Source organism: Corvus kubaryi, unplaced genomic scaffold (assembly GCF_017639235.1).
Source record: "Corvus kubaryi isolate FWS band 111438036 unplaced genomic scaffold, C.kubaryi_AGA036_p1.0 137, whole genome shotgun sequence".
Lineage (NCBI taxonomy): Eukaryota > Metazoa > Chordata > Aves > Passeriformes > Corvidae > Corvus > Corvus kubaryi.
The window spans coordinates 9,910,611-9,924,667 of NW_024580671.1; the positions used below are offsets into that span (position 1 = coordinate 9,910,611).

The 14,057-nt window shown below is 42.0% G+C and overlaps 1 protein-coding gene across 1 annotated transcript in view; it reads right to left on the reverse strand.

Annotated features, from left to right (window-relative positions):
* Positions 1–14,057, reverse strand: part of LOC121659469 (collagen alpha-1(I) chain-like) — a 162,549-nt gene that overhangs the window by 8,700 nt on the left and 139,792 nt on the right. The gene's annotated exons all lie outside the window — the stretch shown is intronic.

A 14,057-nucleotide genomic window follows, 5' to 3' on the forward strand; every position in this document is an offset into this window, starting at 1 on the left:
AATGTTTATTCTGTTCTAATACCCTAGGCAAAACTTCAAGGTTAAATGTCTTTGCCCCATGAAACTCAGTGGCAGGTCAACTGGCAATTCAGTTTTTTCACCTTCTGCTCATGAATTTCTGAACAGCAGACTTAAAAACTAAAACCCATTTTGTGAAATAAACTGCAGGATCACAGTAATGCTGCATATGGAGCCTCTGAATTTGTTAGAGCTTTTATTTTATAATGAAGTATTAGCTATTGGCACAGATTTTGCTGGCTGCTTTCTAAGCCCAAGAGGGTATGCTTGAATAGATATGTCAAAAAGAACTGCTGACAAGAGCAGCTTACAAACTGTGGGCCATTGTCTGCTGTTAACATGTCTGAAATCTCCTGGCATGCAAGCTAATATTTTCAGGAGTCCCTGAAATATAGGGATAGGAATAGATGGCTTCTAGAGCGGATGCCAGGGCCCAGACTCTGCCCAGCTGAGACAGTGCCATCCCAACTGCTCCACAGCCGACACACCAAAGTGCTTTAGAAATTCTTACAGCACTAACAGGCACTCAGAGCAGGTTTGCTCTGCGTGAAGCTTAGGGCGGGACCTGCTGCTTTGAGCTCTGCACTCTCTGCAAAGCGCACTAGTGAGCTCAGTGACAGGTGTCACTCAGCAGTAAGGCAAAATTTAACTCCAGAAGATGGATTCAGAACTCAAATTGTTGCAGGTATACTTCACATGTCACAGTGAAAGGATTTATTAGGGCAGAAGAGATCACTGTGACCATATACAGAAAAGGCCATACAACCCTTCTTACTGCTGGACTAAAAAATTATTTTAAGGAATTATTTCAGTACAGAAACGCTGTATCTAAACACATATAAATCAGCCAGACCACAAGCAAGCAATTTCTGTGCACTGCAGCTGTCAGCATGCTAGAAGGAGCACAAATCCTTTAGCTTGGTGCCTAAAAGGACAGTGAAAAACTGCCTACAGAGCAGTTCTGAGACCCCCTGCCTTCTCTCAGCACTGCTTCTGCAATCATAGACTAAGTCATGAGACAGCCCGGGAGTAGTGAGCAGGTAGGTCCCCCCCAAGGAAGTAAAACTTTCAGTACTTAAATGACATTAAATATAAACAAAGAGACAAATAGAGAGATGGCAGCAGATGGGGCAGTTTTGGGTGGAGATGTAGGGACTGGAAGTCAACATTCTTGCTTTAAATGTGTAACTTCTTACTGACCTAGCCTCTAATACTCCACTTCATTATGTAAAGATGTTGGTCTTCAAAAGACCACAGATTTGGCCATAGCATGATGGCATAGCAATATTTAGATACCAGCAAGCAGCCTTGCTGAGCTGCTGCTTAACCTTCCCAATGCCCAAGTGCTTGCTGGTGGGCACGTGCAGAGCTGCCTAATGCTCTTGGGAGCAGTCTAAGGGCTATAAAGTATCTTAAAGATTACTTTGACTTAGTGATGTCATCAAAGTTTTCACACTCAGGAAGGCAATGTGTAACAGACAGCAAAAATAAGACTTATCTTTGAGTGTGCATATATGCAATAGCACTGGATTGGAAATTCATATGTGGACTTGTTTTGAAATCCCCTTGCTCTCTGGTTTGAAGCAGACATTTCAAGCTGGGTTTTCTACCTTCTAGGAAGAAGGCTCCCCGCTAAACTTCTGTCTATGGAAGATGCATCTTTCTTCTGTTAAAGTCACTTACATAAATAATTATTCTGTGAAAGACAGAAAGGGAGCAGAGAAAATAAAGCAAAAATCTATGCTCTCCTGCAGGTCACCAGCCTGTGGTTTTTTAGCTGCATAGTTAGTAAGCGAATTAAGTGTGTCCTCTCCTTTAACTGCTGGAATAGCACTGCTTCACCAGCAAAAAGGCTGCTCATGGGGATTACTGGATAATACACATCCCCAGCTGTTGGAGGAAGCGAACTAGCTGAGGCAGCCAGAGTGAAGTTGCTGGGGCTGTGCTGGGACTCAGCTGGTAGAGGTCTGTGAGAGTTAACCATCCTTACACACACAGAAACCACTTCTACAGATCCCCTTCCTCTGCTGGAGAAAGTGTCTCGCCAGGCTTGGCCAAGTTTTGGTCCTTAAGCAACAGGTTCAGATAACTGGAGGGGACCAAGACATTGCCTAGGGGGATTCCCACAGGACAGGACAGGATATTCCTCTTTAAGTTAGAATAGCTTACTTAAAATATAGATTCAAGTCTATTCTTCCTGTTAGATTAAGGGGGAATCAAAAACTTTTGTCTATCTCTTAGCTTATCTCCCACTAGGAGAACTGTTTGATATAATGGAGTGATAATGAGTCTCCCTGGTGACTTCGAGAGAAAGGGCTTATCTGACACAGGAGTTTTAAATCCAGGAGGGCTCACACTGAGAACTTCCAGAAACAGGAATTAGGCTGACTGACATTTAGTTAACCTAAAAAGTACCTGCCTTAGGTTCTGCCTCTCAATTTCTCTTACAGATGGTCTTGAACGAACCTCAGCTCTAGGTGCCCAAGTTTGCCATGGATTTTAAAGCAGGCCTGAAATTAACTCAACAATGAGGTTTCTGCAAGGCAGTAAGTTGCTCAGTGCCAAAGCCTGTGTGGCTGAAGCCTTTTGAAATTGAGACTCAGCTGCCTAAGTTACGTCAGGCCAGATTTCTTAAAACGCGTTTTGGCATCTGAGTACAGCAAGTGCGTTTTTGACCTCAGCAGGTCAAAACACTTTGAAAAAATCTGTTCCCCATGTATTAAAAGGAGACTGAAAATCTTCAGCAAAATCTCAGTACTGGTCAGAAGAATTTTGCAGGAAACACCATTTAAAGTCTGCAAAGCACAGCCCTAAAATGAAAATGGTGCTTGAAGCAATTGTGGGTGCTATGCAACACTGACAGAGATGTATTTTGTCTTGGAGAGCTTCAACCCTACAATATGTAAACATTTCTGGTGGGAAGGAAATAAAATATTAAGAAAAAGAAGGCAGCGGTGCTGCTAGAAACATATACAACTGAGCTGGACTGACCCCAACTTCGAGAAGCTGCTCTTACAAACCTCTTGTGGAGGCTGTAAACTGGAGGAGTGGTAAACTGCTCTGCATTCACAGCCAGAATCCAGACTGGAGCATAAGGCAAGCAGAGGTTCTAATAATAGTCTCTAATCACTAATATGTATGTCCACAATGAGATGAAAGAGCAAAAGAAGGTGGATGCCAACCTTAAAAATCCCTAGACTTGCCTAGTTCACTGAAATGCTGTGGGTGACTGTGTTAGCTCTGCTTTCTTGTGGCAATGGAGATGGAAAAGCCCAAAAGGATACTGGACCCCACACAGGTAAACCTGAGCGAGTCTGCCTTCCCCCTGAGCCCTTGAAGTACTTGAAATAGCACCAGTTTCTCTGCATATTTTATGCTGAATGGCAGAGGAAGGACTACAGCAACCGTCTCCCAGAACAGGGTAGGGAAACACTACCGAGGCTTTGAAATGGAGGTCAAACCCACATCATTTACCTTTTGCTCCTCCCTCCCACCCCCAAATTTAGAACATGAAAAGGAATATAAAGTAAGGCCTGTTAGATTTCTATTCTCCTTTTTTCCCTCCCCCTAAAAACGACCACTTGTTACAGACAGGAAGCAACTGCCAAAAGTTGTTCACCTTCAATCCTTTATCACTTAAAAAAGCATTGCAGCTCTGACCACGAAGCCACTAGCAAGAGTAGTTTGGGAAGAGCTATCTATCTACAATGATAAATAATAAAATAAAACATCTTCCCCTTTGAATCCCAGCTGAGAGATTTTGCCAAGTGATCAAACTTGTCTGAACCTCGGAGCAGCAGCTTTGAAGTAATAAGAAAGAGATTGAAAACTTGCAGCCAAGAGCCGCACACACCTCATTAGGGTCCAGCCATGCGGGGAGGCCAAGCGGCAGCCGCTGGGCCCAGCCCCACGTACCCGCTGGAAAGGGGCTGTGGGAGGGGGAGATAAAAGCGCCTTTCACAGTGGAAGCGCACTGGTGACATTTTTACGAGCGCCAGCCCCGAGGCTGAGCGGCCCTTGCCACGCTGCCGGCCGCCGGTGCAGCCTCAGCAGGACAGGGCGCGTGGGCTCTGCCGCCGCCATTCTTCTTCCTCCGCGCTCTGCCCTGGTTTTTCTCATCCCTTGTTTTTTTGTTTCTGAAGGAGTGAGTTTAACGTACAGGGCTCTACCTTGCCCTGGCCATTCTCAGAAAAGCCCTCCAAAATGAGAAACATATTTCTTAAAGATAGTGAGTCAGGCTTCCTGAGCTGGTTCAGCACAGTTCACATGAGACTTTCTAGTATAGTTCAGAAAACGATTCTTTTCTTCTCAAAAAAAAAAAAAAAAAAAGCCCAAACCAAAACAAAAACAATAAAGCTTAACAGACTTGTAAAATGCTTTTAAAAATATCTGAAGATTTTGATCATGGATCTTGCCACACAGACACTGGCAAGGCTGCGTGCTTCCAGCAATGGAGAGTATTTAACTTTGAGAGCTGAAGTTCTGGGTTTAATTTTCAGTTTCAGACTAAACAGCGGGTCTGCAGTGAAAGGCAGGCGACAGCTCCTGAGCACAATGGGGCAATGGAAATACTTCTCTCACAAACTTTACTGATACTGTAACCATGGAGTACCTCTTTGTGCAGACGAAAAAGCAAAATCAGAGAGGTTTGTGTTGGTTTTAATAAACTCCCCCCATCCCTGCCCTCATTTACTGCAAAGAATTCAGCTGCTATTTTATTATGTAATGCTTCAGGCTAAAAATATACCCCTAATTTAAGCCACCTTGCCAATAAATCTACAAATACCAGGTAATCCAAAAAGGGTAGTTATGGTTTAATGACATACTCTTCTTGTCATCTTAATATGTTGAACTTCTAAAGGATTTAGAGTGATGCATTTAAAGGTTTTTTTTCAACTTCTTGACTATCTCCACACAATCTGGTGGAAAGTGTTAAAAAGTTTGGTCCTCCTCAGTGTAGAGCAACAACCCAACTTTTCTAGATCCATCTGCACAATGATCCACAGCACAAAGCTTTTTATTTCTCTAAGCAAGATAACCTGATTCAAAGTGAGTGAGGCTCTCCAATTTAATAGATAGTGATGATTTCCTTTTGATTATAGAATCTTTTATGGGAATTTCTTTCCCAATTGAACACATCTACATTCTATAATCAAATCCGAGAAGGCATCCTGGTGGAAATCTGTGTTCAAAACATGTTTTCTTTTAGAACTGAGACAGATTTACTGCAATTTATACCTCAATGTTAATCTATTCTCGTCTTTCTAAACATAAAAAAATACTAATATAAATTACAGTTAATGCCTCACTATATAACACAGTTCTCAGGAGACTATTGAAGCTATGTGTAAGCCCCCTAATTTACTGTAACATGTCTTTGCTGTTCTGATTTAATTTTCCAGAATTTGCCTCAAAATAAGCATGAGAAACAGGGAAGGGGAGAGGGTGGAAGCCATTCACTACCCTGAATCTGATATCTCCAGGGTCCTAGAGCTCACATGTTCCTTCCTTCCAGACTCAAGTCTGGTTTCAATGGAGCTCTCATTTTTCTTCCCAGTAATCCTGCCGTGAGATCAACCATTGGTAACTCTGTGGGAAATTAAATACCAGGATGTGGGAAATCTGAGATCTGAATTCAAGCAGAATGCGGGTGATTAATTTTTTTATTTCTCTCATTCTCTTTTCCCATGGTTGTTGTGTGGCAAATAACTCTTCAAACCTGAGATCAGAGATTGCCCCTGAATAATGTGACTACATTGGCAGAGGAGAGGCAAAGCAAGAACTACACCGGCAATATTATATCCCTCTCTAATATAAGCATTAGTCATTTCTAAAGAGAGATTTCAGCCAACGTTTTCTGAAAACATTCTGGAATTTCCAGAAATGCTTTACAGTGGGATCAGCAGCAGAACTTCATCATAGTGATGCTCACCATCTGCTGGAGCAGACTTCATAAAAAATTTAACATTTCTTGCATTGGGATCCCAGTGAAAAAGGATTCATGAGACAGTTTGCTATGACAATGTGAGTACTACAATGCCGAAGAGTCAAGCAGTGGTTTTGAAGGGCTTTTCCTTCCTCAGTGTGAGAAAAGCACATTTTTTTATTTAGGTCCTGTAAGGATGAACTCAAGATGCTTACGAACTCTCGGCTGCGCAAAGATTTATATCCTTCATGCACTGTTTGGCCAAGTGTTGATGTCTGAAAACCACCTACGTACTTCTGTAGCCTTCAACATGAAGAAACCACCTACGTACTTCTGTAGCCTTTAACACGAAGTGCCTAGGACCATAATTCTCACTGCATGGTCTACTATGAGGTTGTGATACTCCTATACTTCTTACTGTCTACTGTCACAGCAGTCCCATGCCTACAATATCCAATGAGCAATCAATGCTCATGAGCTCTGAATGGGCCCCCAAACTGGGCACCCAAAATGGGCACCCTGCCTGTCACAGATGGTGTTTGTCATCTGGGTTGCTTCACTCCATCTCAGCAGTAAGGAACAGTACAGTGAGAGCATCAAAGGAAGTGATATGGGATAGAAGCTCCTCCACAAAAAATGGTTTTAAGGTGTCTATCACAATTGTTTCACACTGATTATGAATCCTTCACCTGAGTTGTCCTCTCTGAACTGCAAGGGAAGAGGCATGCTTATAGGTTCAGCCTGTCCATCCTAACCTTAGTGTTTGGCACAGGTGTCACAATCTGAGGGACTGCCCAGGGAGGCCAGATGTCACCCTAGTGTAGCGTGGCAGCACTGATTTCAAGGAACTAAATTCACAAAATACCACAAACACCCCACAGACTACTGACAGAGTACCCAAAAAATTCTCGTTATTCTTCTATTCTAAAACTGTTATTTTGGATGACAAGTGGACCTTATAAAATTCCCCAGATGTCAGGGAAAACCCAGAATAAAATAATACATTGTCTTCTTATTGCTTCCTTCCATAACATGTTTAAATATGTTAATAAGGGCCAAGTATACTGCTCCTTTCCCTAGCCAAACTTTATTAATGCTGGTATGTGAAGACTGTAACTATCTATCTGAGCAAATTATTTAACAGACAAAAACTGTATTTTCATTGATCTTAACTTTGATTTTATTTGTGTTTACTTTATTGCACATCCATTGCAGCATACTTAATTTTTAAAATAAAATTTGCAACAGAATTTATGTGGTCCTGAATTGGAACACCAAAGATAGAGCAATTTCCAAGAATGGTTACATAGGTTTGTTTCCCATGTTTTTCAGTGCAAAAAATGAGCAAGGATATAACCCTGGAATATCTGTTGATAATATTTAAGTCAGGAAATAGGACATCTTTCAGTGGCTTCAGCTTGATGTGGAGAAGCAACAGCGATGCTGACTGTTGAAAATGCAGAGCCCTTTATGAGAAGCTCAGGAACCAAGCTCTCAGCAAAAAGCACTTTCTTCATGTGCAGCCTTCTGACACTCCTTTGCTAATTAGCATTTTGATTATTTTTATAGCTTTAAGTCCACAGAGCGATCATGCTGGTAATTTCATCTTTCTGGGTATCACTCAGGAAGTATCTTAAAATAATCCCTGTTTTCAGGGAGTAGCCATGTGCTGCTGAAAATCTTGTATGTCTTGTATGAAGTAAGATACCCAAGTGTTAGCAGCACTGACTCTTGCTACTCTTGAAAATCTCAGCCAAAATATGTAGCATGCGTATGCAAAAGCAGCACTGTTTAATTTACTCTTGACTGGCATTTTTTCAAACACTGCCCTTCCATGTTCCTCAATGGTGTTTCCCAAGTACACACCACAACCTTTCTCTTCTGGCTACCATTAGTGAGATTTCAGATCCTGTCAAATCAGAGCCAAGTTCTGAACTGGATGGAGTACCTCCCTAAACACCTTTTGTGGCCACAGCCACAGGGTCAAACACCAAGCCACCCTGCCCACAGATGTTGCCTGTCCGTCTCGAGCTTCTTCCACAAGCAAGGAGTCAGGAGGGAAGAGGTAGGGAGAGGTTGAAGATGAGCTTTGCTGGCTTAGGGAAATGTTTCAGCTCACCCCTTCATCCTCTAGCCTTCTACCACCAACTGCAACTCCTACTCCCTGTGCTATGCATGGAGTGGCTCAACATCTGTAGACCCCAAAGTTTTACATCTCTGCTTTTAGGGTCAGCTCTTGCCCAGGACACTGGAAAAGAGCAGGGACCTGAAAGCTTGTCTGTGTTGAATGGGCAAATGTGTGACCAGTGCTCCATTCAGAAAGCTGCCTCCTGCCCTAGAGTTTCCCTCAGAGGAATTAAATATTGTGTATTTGAGCTGTTAAGAATCCATTATTGTTCAGAGATGAAGGCTCCTCCTATGTTGAACTAAGTCATGGCACTCCTGCTCTGTGATTGACTCATAAACTGGCTGACAAGGACATGACATCTTCAAGTAGCACACTGCAGCAGGCAAGACTGAATTCCCTAGGTAGTCCTTGACAAGCCGTAAAGAAAAAAAATCTTGCTAAATCTAATTCCTTTTTTTGTCACATCAGATTGTAAGTGTGTGCACCTTGGTAACTCCCTTATGCAAGAAGGGATCATCAGCACCTCAGTTTTAGTGGAAGGGGAATCAAGACACTGTGAGACTTACCTAAAACGGAACTTACACAGCACAGTGCTCAGAAATAATGGTTTCAAAGGAAGCTGTGCTCTCCTGGCACAGTGCTGACTGGGGCACCTCTGCTCCTTAGGCGGTGTATGGGGCACAGTCACAGGCACCCCAGCCTGCCTTGTGGACCACAGGTGCATTAAGCAAGGGGATGCATAACTCAGTCAGCATTTACTGACAGAATCACGCATCTGAATTTAACAGATCTGTGGACTCAACCAAATCAAATCATGTTTCTCTTGCTTGATCACTCAGTGGCTCTTTGACCTTTGAATCCTGAGCTGCACTGTGTCTCAGGTTTAGGAAGCAGCACTAGGAACACTTCTCACCTAGTAGCCTGGAGAGCTTGCTGGGACAGGAAATGGGGCTGCTGCTCAGGTATTTCCAATATTTGACTCTTTAAAAGTGACTGAATACCTGAATATACTCCTGTCTTGAAAGGGTTTTAAGTGGCCTTTTCTTCCCTTCCTTCTGGTGATATAATATCTCAATTTAAAAAATTTATTTACAGCCAAACTTCTGGAAGCGGCCATCTCAAAAATGTCCCTCTATCATACCTATGTAGTAAATGACAATCATAAGTATTTAAAACCTTGGGTACCTCAGTCTTACACTGATTTGGGTATTTAAGCATAGCATCATTGAATTGCACTATCCAGAGTCTATTCAGAAGTTATATCATATAAGTAAGAAAATATTTTCTGTCAGAAATACCTGACCTCTTCTTCCAGCCCTCACTCTTTAGTCAAGGTTAGTGCTTCATCTGTTCATTGAACTGGTGATTGCTTCTAAATTTCTCCCAGATTCTTTTTCTTATTTTATTTCAAAAAACTGCTCTTTCTTTTTTTTTTTTTAATCATCAGAAAAATTATTCAGTGTTTTCCTGTCACAATAAGACCATTATTAAAATTAAAAAAAAAAAAAAAGGAAGACTGAATATATCTTCTTTTGGAAACCACACCAGTTGCCACCATTTTGCCTTGAGAAGAAAAAGAAGGTAAGGATGTAAAGCCCAGTGCCCTCCATGAAATTCCATCTATTGCATCCATGAAGAAAGCAAGAGACTTTCCTGATTTCCCATGAGCCACAATATATGCTTGCTTAGCATGTGTTCACACGGTACCCAGAGCCTACGGTAAGTACAAGATGGCCCCTAGTGTTGTGTTTGGGAAAACATACAACATTTGCTTTAAAAAAGAAAAGCTATAATAAAAGAATGGTAACTCAGCCTTTATGAGGATGTTCTGGAGTGGTCTATGTAACACAAATGCACTTATCCTGTGCTAAAGTACAAAATTCCATGTACTATTGGAAAAGAAAGTTTTACCTCTCCAGAATCCGACTTTTTGGGGGCTGCCCTGGGAACTTTCTGACTCTCCATATCAGTAACACAAAGCCCATGAGACACAACACAGCTTGCTGAATGCAGTGGAAAGAGCAATGACACCCCAGGGCACTAGGTCAACTTCCAGGGCAGATTGTTCAATATTTCTACAGTTGAATATGACTGCAGTATTCCTGGGTTCTCAGGACACAGGGTGGCCTTGGACAATGGCATTCACTCTCTTGGATGTGTATGTGCACCTGCTTGGATTTGCCATCCTGTCTGTGACACTGGAAGCTTCTTTTCAACCAGAGAAAATGGATCTCTGAAGTATTCCTACCACATTTCTGTCTGTGATTTCCCAGAAGGGAAAAAGGATGAAGTCACACATGGTGGCTAGCACATAGACAGAACGCCTGAAGCCTGTGGAAGTGCAGATGTGTTGCATGGCACAGAAAGATGATGAAGGATATGCGCCCTGGGCCTACTGGCCGGGGTGTGCTGGCATGTCAGTCCTGCCACAAAGCCCCATGGGCCCCAGGCTCAGCTCTGCTCACAGTCTGCAACTCTGGCTGCAGGTGAATGTGTGAACCGCAGGTGTAGCTCCTGGGCTGCAGAGCCTGTGTGATGCCTCTAGCATTGACTGTGTCCTACGCTGAGTAGACATATGCAGTAGATGCAAATTGAGGTGCAAATATATACTATGACTAATTCACATGCATAACTTTATTGATACCAACACTGAGAAACGAGTTAACAGGAAAACATATAGGAAATCCAGTTCTTCTTTCCCATACAAAATAACACTTTTCTTTTTAGCGTTTATTCTTGTTGGATTTGATTATTTTGGACATTGTTTTAAAACTATCTACTACATTTAGTATTAGGTAGAGAAGTATGCTTCACATGTTCTTTTGGTGTATGTTTTCTGTACACTTTTTTGTGTATACTGTTCTGTGTACAGTTTACGTGTGCTCTTCTGACTGATACACTTTTATTCTGATCTATACACTGTCTTTCTGACTGGTATGCTCTCTTTCAGACTCAGATACAAAGGATTTTAAATGATTTTAGATTTTAAGAGAGATAATAAGATTTTCAAAGGGCTGTTCTATGTTTATTATATGTCTTCTCTGCAGAAATGATAAAAATAAAACATGTCCTGTTTCCAGAAAATTTTGATAGCTTTCATTGTGTTTTTCTAAAAACATCTATTTCCTTCATATTACTTAAGAGTGTAACTCCCCCATATGGCTGAGTCAACAGCTGCTACGAATTGTTTAAAAATGAGGAAATGGAGAAATTTCTGTTTGGACTATGTATTTGCACACCTCAGTAAAAATATTACTACATCATGACTGTGAGATCTGGCTGTACACTCTTTGGAGACAGAGCAGATTTCAAAGAGTCTTGTTTTGAGGTTTAGACAAGTATCTATGTGAAAGTGCTAAACTTACCAATGTCACACAGTTATGCTGGCTCTTTTCTTTTCCCCATTTCCCCAAGGAAGTGTGAGAATATGCGTCAGTGATCATCACAAAGATGTGAATAGACCACAGTATTCGAAGGTTTGTATTAATGATATGGGTGTGTAGATTTCCAGTGGGTTTTACTGTAGCTATTTACTGTCTGTGTGATGGTAAATCCTCAGAGCAATGTTTAAAGATATTGCCGAAGTTTACATAAACATCTGTATGGCCCTAAACTGGATAGCTGATATCCATAAAGAGATTTAGAGCATGGCAGAGCCATGTACGATGCTTAAAAGCTGGGAAATGGCAATAGGAACAGAGCTGTTATCTGCAAAATGAGAATTTTATCTGGTCCTACTGCTCCTGTATTTTTAAAAGTGACACAAACACAAGAGACATACTTACTAGCAGCAATAACAAGAGTAACAGTGATGTAAACTAATATTCATAGAAATCTTTGAGAATACACCTAAAATTCAGAGCACAGGAGAGCACTCAGGGACCAAACCTGAGCAAGAGTTTCTGCCACTTTTACCAAGGCAGGCTCACCAACACACAGCAGTTCTTGACTGTAACCTCTCACAGTCCCCACCAAAGAAGAAAGGATACATTTCTAACTTAATCCAGACTGCCACATGGTAAAGCCATCTGGGAGGATATTTTGAAGGAAACAGATGGAAAAGGAAGAGATTCCTCTGAATGTAGTATAAGATTTACATTATCCTCCATGAACTTCCATGTAGTCCCCATGTTTATATAATTTATCACTATTTCCTTAGACAGCTCAGATTAGAAAGCCTGCATGAGCTCATGTTCTTGTTGTTAATTCTGAGTCTGAACCTCCCTACTTTAAAGGGAAATTAGGTACTATAAAAAGAAATCAGAGAAAGGCAACCAGACCTGAGTGAAACCCAGCAGCATGAAGTTCTTGATCATCCCAAGAAGTACACTGTTTTACCTCTCCTTCCTGAAGCCTCAGGAAGATAGTGTCACGAGCATTTGCTCACAGTGATAAATTTTTGTCCTTTGCCATGCACCTATACCAGCAAAACTGCAATGGTGTGGTCATGTAAGTGTGAGAGCAGGGCTGTTGAAACCAGGAAGGGTTCAAGAGAAGTTCAGTGATTTCATTGAACATCCTTTCGTCTAAGGATTAAAAACAGAAATGTTGTCTCTGTAAAGACATGGCATACAAATAATTTAAAGTGTTCTTTCACTACTCAGTTGTGGTAAATGGAGAGATCTAAACAGGCTTCTGTCTCCTTTCATGTATTCTTCTGTGCCTCCTCATGTTCTGCACAAACACTTCCATTATGGGAATGTCAAAGGGCTTTCTTTTCTCTCTCTCACTCTGACTACAGAGATGCTGCTGAGGCACCACTGCAGCAGTGGTGGCATCCAGCTGGTTGACACACGCTACAGCACCCCTACCAGAATCACTGCTTCAGCAAATGGATAGGAAAATCCATGTGGGGAACGCTGGTGCTTCAGTTCACATGCCTACATCATTTTGCCATCAATTAAATCTGCCATTACTTTGTTCTGCTACAAAACAACAGAGTCCAGGTCCACTCCTTGTCCTCCTACACCACAGCCCAGCTTCAGGACCAGGTATTCTTCCTCTCTTGCACCCAGGGTTGCACACGGTTATTGCGTAAACAAAACACTTGCAGCAGTCAGTGCTCGGGGAGCTTGGAGACCTGGCAGCACCACAGGGCCCTTCTTCCTGCTGACCTCAGTAGGACTGAGCATTGATATGTACCAGAGGAAAAGGCAACACTAACAGCCTCCCGGGAGCCTCTGCCTCCTGGATTTAGCCTCCTCTGTGCAGCAGGGTTTAGCCTCCCTGTCTCCCAGGTGCCACAGAGGAGATAGCTGGCTTTGTGCCCACCGGCAGATTTACTACCATGTTGTAGTAGGAATAGCCTGATTGTAGCAGTAACATTTGAAGGATATAAGCAAGACAGGGAGAGGAAATATCTTCTATTAGAACAGCTTGGTATGTTTTGAATTGTGTATAGTCAGATTATACAAAGTGAGTTGCTGGGGACTTAGGCTGTGTTTTTTGCATAAGCTGGCCTAACAAAAGACATTACCTCTCCTTGCAAAACTTAACCTTACTTGAAAGTACTACTACATTCATCCTCTGTGTTATCTCCACCATTCAGAGACATTAATATTATTAGCTGTGCCACGGATTCATCATTGCTGCAACTGTATTGATTTCTTTTGTAGAAATCTGATTCCTGCACATGCTTTGGAGAGTCACATCATTTTACCCCTTCAACTCATGGCTAGGATGTTTTCTGTTTCTTATGCAACAGCTCCTAATTCAGACTGCAGTTGATACTATGATAATATACACTTTATAATAATGTATTAGAACCATAAGGTGGAAAAAGGAAACTATTATTCCTTTCTGAAGGCAGACCTCTTTCCAGAAGAGCAATGGACCCTTTATGCTCTTGACTCAGAAATCATTTATGTACAGGGAGGTACAACAGCACAGCCAATGGACTCCTCTGAGCAGTGATGGACTTGCTCCCATTCCCACAGGTTTTTCTCTGTTGGTGCACATATAGCAAAGTGTCAGAGTTAGGTTCTT